Source organism: Castor canadensis, chromosome 4, assembly GCF_047511655.1.
Source record: "Castor canadensis chromosome 4, mCasCan1.hap1v2, whole genome shotgun sequence".
Classification (NCBI taxonomy): domain Eukaryota; kingdom Metazoa; phylum Chordata; class Mammalia; order Rodentia; family Castoridae; genus Castor; species Castor canadensis.
In genome coordinates, this window is record NC_133389.1 from 54718734 (window position 1) to 54727365 (window position 8632).

An 8632-nucleotide genomic window follows, 5' to 3' on the forward strand; every position below is an offset into this window, starting at 1 on the left:
CTACCTCTTTTTTAATTAGTACATTTTTAATCCTTGTTGGATTTCAAAGTGAACCTCTCTAGGAAAGCAAGCAGAGTTATATTTGCCGTTTTAATTTTCAGATAAATTTCAACTATGGTGACATACTGTTCTCATTAGCTGAGCAAATGAAGTTATGGAATCAAGATGGGCAACTCTTAGTGGGAAAAAACCCAGCTATTGGACTCTAATTAAAGAGATATAGCTTGACAAACCACTAGTGTTTTCATAAATTTGATGAGGTAGTTTTTTTAGATATAGTCTAAATGATTCATATGGTTAAACACTTGTGTTATAACACAAAATTCACAAAGAAAAAGTATATGCTAGCTAATTTCCATTGCTCAAGATACCTGGAATGGAGTACAGGTTATGAAGCATGTACTTTGAAATTTTTGAAATTTGTTTATCATGTTCAACATGCCTAATTCAGGACAAAACAGTATTGTTTAAGTACTGTTGTTCACTTATAAGACCTTTGGGACTCTCACCAGAGTCACTCTTTAATTAGTAAGATGCTAGAGGACTATTTAGTAAATTACTCCTGCTGTGAATTAAATGACCTCCTTCTCTCTGGGGGAGGAGGGACTCAACTTTGTCTTCTTATGAACTTAATTCATAACTAATTAATGATGAGAATTGATATAGTACATTCTTTCACTTAAAACTGAAATTATAATGTGTTTTGCTCTGGCTGTCATTAACTAGAGTTATAATGCTGTGGGCATAGTTCATCTGAGCTTCCATGTCTGCTGGTAGCACTTGGTGACACCATTACTGGTGCATAGCTCAGGTGGATTGGATTCTATGGTGTTAACTGGACAATTCTGTAAAGACCCTTCTTTTTGTGGTACTGGAGATTGAACTCAGGGCCTCATGCTCAAGTGCTCTGTCATTTGAGCCACACTCCAGTCTGAGACCTTCCTTAAAGTTACAAAATCTCTGTTATGGATGAAACTGTGCCACCAAAATTCATATATTGACTCACTCCCAATGTAATTGTGTTGAGTAAGTACTGAAGGAAGTAATTAAGGTTTAATGGGGGTCATAAGAGTGGGAACCTAATTTGGTAGACTGGCATCCTAAACAGAATAAGAAGAGACATCAGATTTTTTCTCTCTCTCTCTTTCTCTTCACATGCCCACAAAGAAGAGGCCATGTGAAAAAAAAGTGAAAAGGTAGCCATCTACAAGTCAAAAACCTACCATGCTGGCACATTGTTCTTAAATTTTTTTAATTAAATTTTTAATTAACATATGCCAATTGTACATATTAATGGGATTCTGTGTGATGTTTAGTTACATGCATACATTGTACACCAATCAAATCTAGCCTCCCTTTATCCAGCACCCCTTTACTCTTCCCAACCTCTCATAATCACTTTTCTCTATTCAGGTAGACTTTTTTTTTTTAAGTCTTCATGTGTGTGAGAGAACATATGGTACTTATCTTTATATATCTGGCTTATTTCCCTCAACAAAATGTCTTCTGGCCTCATCTATTTCCTTCAAATGACAGAATTTCATTTGTTTTATGGCTGAAAAATACTCCACTGTGTATATAGGTCACATTTTCTTTATCCACTTATCCATTAATGATACATTCTTATCTTAGCTATTGTGACTAGTGTCAGAATAAACATTGATGTTCAAGTATCTCTTTGGTATGCTGTTTTCATTTCCTGATATAGAGGCAGGAGTGAGATAGCTAGATTATGTGATAGATCTATTTTAATTTTTTAAAAAAATTTATTACCGTATAATAGTTGCACATCGGATACATTGTGATATTTACTCAGGTGTTTACAACATATCTTAGATTTACCCTCCATTGTTCTGCCTTTTCCTCTCTCCCCTCTTCTTAGAACAATTTTAACAGATTTCATTCTTCTATTTTCATATATGGATATGAAGTACATTTACCCTATTCACCCTCATCCCCCCTTTCCTTATGCCCACCTACCTCCCACTTGTACCCACGCCCCGGGAAAAGACCTATTTTTCCTTTCTACCTTCATTTTTTTGAATGTATATTAATAGTCTGAGGGGGTTTCACTTTGGTACTTTAAGCTGGTATATATGGTGCTTTAATCAAATTAACCACACTCATTACTTACTCTTTCTTCATCACCATGCTCCCATAATATTCAACGGCTTACGGTGCAGTACATTATATTCATATATAAGTGGGATATTTCAACATTTGTCATTCTCTAACATTGTCTTTAGGAAGCTCCATATCGTCTTCCATGATGGTTATACTAATTTACATTTCCGTCAACAGTGTATGAGCATTCCTTCTTCTCTACATTCTTATCAGCGCTTGTTATATTTGTTTATTTATTTATTGTTTGTAACAATAATTTTAACTGAAGTGAGATGATATCTCCTTGTAGTTTTTATTTGCATTTCTCCAATGGCTAGTGATATTGAATATGTTTTCCTTGATTTGTTGCACATTCGTATTTCTTCCTGTATCCATTTAATTGGATTACTTGTTCTTCTGTTACTAAGTTTTAAAAATTCCTTATATATTATGGATATTAATTCTTTGTCAGATGAATGGTTGGCAAATATTTTCTCTTGTGTAGGTTGTCTCCTCTGTTGATTGTTTTCTTTGCTGTGAAAAACCCACTTTTCAATTTTTGCTTTCATTTCCTATGCCTTTGGGATCATATAAAAAAAATCATTCCTATCTCAATGAATTGAAATGTTTCCCCTTTGTTTTCTTCTCATAGTTTCATAATTTCAGGTCTTAGATTTGGGCTTTTGATGTATTCTGAGTTGATTTTTTGTATATTTAAGACAGGGTCTTGCTATGTAGCCCAGGTTGCCTCAAAGTCATGATCTTCCTGTCTCAGCCTCCTGAGTGTTGGTATTACAGATGTGTACCACCACACCTGGCCTGAGTTGATTTTTTTTGAACAGGGCAAGAAACAGTATTCAAATTCTGATCTTCTGAAATGTGATGCTCAGTATTTTCCAACATCATTTATTGGAGAAGTTGTCCTTTATCGTGTGTGTTTGTGAGTGTGTGTGTGTGTGTGTGTGTGTGTGTGTGTGTGTGTGTTTTCTTTTTGGAAGTACTGAGGTTTGAACTCAGGGCCCTGTGCTTGTGAGGCAGGCACTATACATCTTGAGCCCATTTTACTTTAGTTATTTTTGAGATAAGGTGTTGTGTTTATGACCAGGATGGCCTGGGTTGTGGTCCTCCGATTAATACTTCCCACTTAGCTAGGATGACAGAAGTGTGCCACAATACCCAGCTTTTTTTTCTTTAAGTGGGACTGGGGTTTGAATTCAAGGTTTTGCACTTGCAGAGTAGGCACTTTACCACTTGAGCCACACTTCCAGTCCATTTTGCTCTGGTTATTTTGGAGATGGGGTCTTACGAACTATTTGCCAGGCTGGCCTCAAACTGTGATCCTCTAGATTTCAGCCTCTCAAATATTTAGAATTACAGGCATAAGCCACTGGTGCTTGGTGACCCAGCTTCTTATTGTTGTTTGTGATGGAGTCTTTATTAACATTTTTCTCTGGGTGGTCTTGAACTGTAGTCCTCTCTGTGTCCCAAGTATTTAGGATTATATGCATGAACCAGGCATCCAGACCAATGTATATCATGTATTTTTGATGCCTTTGCTGAGAATCAGTTTTCTATAGCTGTGTGGGTTTATTTCTGGCATCTGTATTCTGTTCCATTGGTCTATGGTGAGTGTTTTTGTGCCAGCATCAGGCTGTATTGGTTACTATGGCTTTGGAGTATGTCTTGAAATTAGGTATTGTGATGACTCCAGCTTTATCCTTTCTGCTCAATATTTCTTTGTCTATTTAGGGCCTTTTTGGCTTCCATATGAATGCTAGGATCTTTTTCTTTCTATTTCTCTGAAGAATGCTATTAGTATTGTGGTGGGGATTCCATTGATTCCGTAAATCACTTTGAATCTTATGGGAATTTTAATAATATTCTCATGATGAAACTTTGATCTTGGACTTCCAGCCTTCAGAACAGTGAGAAAATAAATTATCTTTGTTTAAGCCCTTAGCCTGTGATATTTTGTTAGGGCAGTCCTACAAGATAATATACTCTATATTTTAAGAAGAATATTTGGTATGATTTATACTTTTTATTTTTTAAAAAAATTTTTATTTTATTCATATGTGCATATAATGTTTGGGTCATTTCTCCCCTCTTCCCCCACCCCCTCACTTTTACTTTCCCTGTGGTTTGGTACTGCCTGCCCTTTCATGGTTATGTTGGGTTTCACTTTCTGTGTGCAGAATCCCTTGTAGAATCTTTTGTAGTGGTGGCTTTGTGTTCACATATTGTTTTAGTTTCTGCTTATCATGGAAGACTTTTATTGTTCCATCTATTTTGAAAGATAGTTATGCAAGGTAGAGTATCCTGGGGTTGAAGTTATTTTCATTCAGTGCCCAGAAGATCTCACCCTAAGCTGTTCTTGCTTTAATTTTTCTGTTGAGAAGTCTGCTGTGATTTTGATGGGTTTACCTTTGTATGTTATTTGTTTTTTCTCTCTTACAGCCTTCAATATTCTTTCTCAGGTCTCTGTACTTGTTGTTTTAATGGTAGTATGCCATGGGGTAGTTCTATTTTGGTCAGGTCTGTTTGGTGTTCTGGAGGCCTCTTGCATCTGTATGGGAATAGATTTCTCTAGATTTGGGAAATTTTCTGTTATTATTTTGTTGAATGTATTATGCATTCCCTTTGCTTGCACCTCTTCTCCTTCAAGCCCCATGATTCTCAGGTTTGGTATTTTGATGGAGTGAGTTCTTGCATTTTCTTTTTACAGGTCTTGAGTTGTTTAATTAATAGTTGTTTGGTTTTTCCTTAATTACCATTTCATTTTTTGAGTTCTGAGATTCTGTCTTCTGTTTGTTCTATTCTGATGGATTGGCCTTCCGTTTTGTTTTGCACTTCTGTTTCATTCTTTTTTCTGAGGTTTTCCATATCCTGGGTGGTTTCCTCTTTAATGTTGTCTATTTTCATCCTGAGTTCATTTATCTCTTTATTAATTGTGTTCTTTGTTTCACTTTGGTGTTTATACAGTGCTTCTATGGTTTCTTTTATTTCTTCTTGTGCTTTTTCAAATTCTCTATTTTTGTTGTCTTGGAATTTCTTGAGTGTCTCCTGTACATTTTGGTTGACCATATTCAGTATCATCTCTATAAAATTCTCATTGATTACCTGTTTTTTGTTTTAGATTATTCTTGTGGGCTTCATTGGATTTTTGGCATAGTTTATCTTCATTTTGTGGGAGTCTGGATCTTAGTATCTATTTTCTTCATTTCGCTCTGCTTCCTGTACTAAGTTTTTTCTGTCTTCCCATCATTACGCTTGGTGTTGTTATTGTCCCTGTACTGTGTGCAATTAAGTATTTTCTAGCTTGTAATAATAACAATGGTGATATTTAGAATGGAAGGGTGAGAGGAGAGGGAAAGCAATGAAGTTAAAGGGAAAGCAAAGAAGTTAAAGAAAAAGGAAAAAACAAACAAGTAAAAACAAACAAAAAAGTTTCAAAGATACAAACAGGGAAAGATAGTATACTAATCAACAGTAAGCTAAGCAGGCATTAGAAAGACAGAGAGAGGATTGAAAATAAAATAAAATAAAATAAATCTCCAAGTTCAAATGCAATAAAGTTGCAGTCTTAATAATTTTGGTGTCAGTCTCTCAGCCTGCAATCCTGGAGATGGTGTCCCAGAAGTAGTTCTGTCATTGTCTCATCAAAGGGGAAAAAAACCAAAAAACAAAAACAAAAACAAAAGAAAAGAAAAGAAAACAAAACACCACAAAGTGTCCCAAGTTCAAATGCAATATGGTTTCAGTAAGTTTTTCAGCATGCAAGTGTAGTTCAGTTGTTGTCTCATCAAAAGAAAAGAGAAAAAAAAAGAGTCTGGAGACAGGTCTGAGAATGGTATCTGCGGCTGTGGCTCACCTGCCTGCTGCTGTCATCCTGCTGTTGCTGGAGGCTTTATTTATGCAGATCTCTGGGGTGAGCTTTACACTCACCTAGCCCCTCAGGCTTTGTTTACTTAGAGTTCTCTTGGGTGCTACTGCCACTGCTACAAGCTTTCCCCTTTCCAAGCACACTGGGGGAGGTGACACTGCACCAGCTTTCTCAGGCTGGCGTGTTCACTTACAGTTCACGTCGGAAGTGGGTCTTCCCCTCTCTCCTGTGGACTTTTCCTCCCACCGCTGCTTTTACAAGCTTTCCCGCTCCTGGTTGCTGGGTGTGTGCTGCCGCTTCTGCCTTCTCTGGCTGGCTTGTTTATTTACAGTTCCGGGAGGGATTGCCCCTCCCCCCTCTTTGGCACTCAGGGTGCCCAGCCCTCTTTGCTACGTGTCTTTTTTGTTGTTATTGCTTATTATTCAGTTTCTTTTTTCTTTTTTCCCTGGTGGGGGTTGGTCTGTCTAAGGGGCTATGCTGATCTGGTCCAGGGTTGTCTGTGGGAGTACCACGTGCCGCTTAGCTCACCTTGTGGTCTGAGTCTTCCCAAGCAGTCTGGGATCTGGTGTCTGGCAGCGCAGAAGCCCTCCTGGTTTCTCCATTTAATGTGAAGTGGGGATGCTGTGCATGGGCTGGGTGAGTGGAGGAATCAAAGTTTTGCCTCTTCTCGGTGGTTTTTCCTGTAAGGTGTATCTCCAGCATCTCTCCAAGATCTTACTTTAGGAGCATGCTTTTGGCTTCCTCCCTCTAGTTACCATCTTGGAATCTCCTCTGATTTATATTTTTGAAAGTGGATAATCACTGATGCTGCAGAGGAATATATTAGCCCTCAGGGAACTCAAATCACCATTAATACATTTGAGCAGCAATATAACAACAGTTATGAATAAATGTACATTGATACACACCCCAAAACTTCTCATTATTGCTTTGGGTTTTGTAGAAACTTGTCTGTTTAAGGCTATATCCAATATGGTTTGGGTAGTAAAGTGCCTGTAGATTTGAATAAGAGCTACAGGATGTGTAGCTTTGGAGCTAGAGCTCCCGATATTGCCATAGTAAACTGTTGGTGAAATGAAAACAGACTTGAAAAGATAAGGGAACTCTACCCAAGATACTGTGATAGCAAACTGTTGGTGAAATGCAAACAGTCTCGAAAAGATAAGGGTATTCTATAGAATGTGGAATCAGGTCATTTCCCTAAGTTCTTTGTTGGAGGTGTGTTTTAGGCTGGAATGGCCACAGGTTGGGGATAACTTTCTGGGATGAAGGATGCTGGAATGTATGCTGTGGGGTCCCAGGATACTCACTCAATTCTAGGTTGTTTCCCCTCATGATCCTTTTGCTTTCTCCTAAAGCAGACTTGTAATTTGGGCTGCTTGGCTCTTCTTATTCGTACCCTATAGAATTTTTTTCCTCTCAAAGTTGATTGTGTTGTCAGTGACAATTACCCAGTCTTAGAAATGTAGTGAGAATAAGCAGGAGGGAAGATGCTTCCCTTAAGCACATTCCACTTCATTTTCAACAGTTTTAAAAGATGTGTTGACTCCCCTGCCACCTTGTGTTGCAAGCCTTTCTCTGTGGCCTTACTTGCTGATGTAAGGCCATTGAGAGTTGGTCAAGGTTTGATTACAGGAGTTTGAAGATGAGGGTGATGAATTTGGAGTTTTTTTCTCCATGTAACCAAAAAACATTATTGTAATATTATTCGATTTACTTTCTCAACACAAAATATTTGTATATATTTATAGGTACTGTATGATAGTTTGATACATGTACACAACATGCAATGATCAAATCAAGGTTTACATTTTAAGTAAATGTTTGGAGTAGATTCTAACAGGTCAAGAGTGAAGTCTGGCAGACTTCACATTGGAGCCACAGTTATGCTGCTGTAACAGAAGAGAAAAGAAATGATGGTGCCCAGATCAAGATGGTAGTCATGACCATGGAAAACAGTGAATGAGCAAGGGTAATAAGTTGGTGATAGAGCCAATAGAACTTGCTCATGAACTGAATGAGTAGGTGGAGGCACCAAAGAAAATGCCAAATTGAGGATGACAACTGCATGTGGGGTGTCAGTAATTGGATGGTAGTTCCATGTATAGAAATGGAAAATGCTGTATGAAGCAGGGTTTTCGAGGAAAAGTCAAGAATTCTGTTTTGGGCATGTTAGTTTTAAGATTCCTATTATTTGAATGGCTACACTAGCATGAAACTCAGTGGAATAAACTCTCAACAAGTCACAGATTTGGAAGCTATTCATTTAAATGCCAGCATTAGTTTCTAAAGTCATGCACTTACCTGGGTAAGAGGAATAAGGCAGGTGCAAAAATGATTAATCCACAATCCTTGTTCTCAAGAAAGGTAAGAAAATATACATCTATATCTCTGTGTTAGTCACCTTTCTGTCACGATAACAAGTACCTTAGATAATTAAAGTTTAAAGAGAAAAGGTTAATTTTTGTTCACAGCTTTAGAGGTTCCAGTCCATAATTTGTTGAATCTGTTACTTTTGGGCCTGTGGTGAGGTGGCGCATTATGACAGAGAATGCAGCAGAGCAAAACCACTCACCTCAAGGCCAGGGAACAAAGAGAAAAAGAAGAAGAGACTAGGGTTACACAATCCCTTTTATGGTCTCCAGA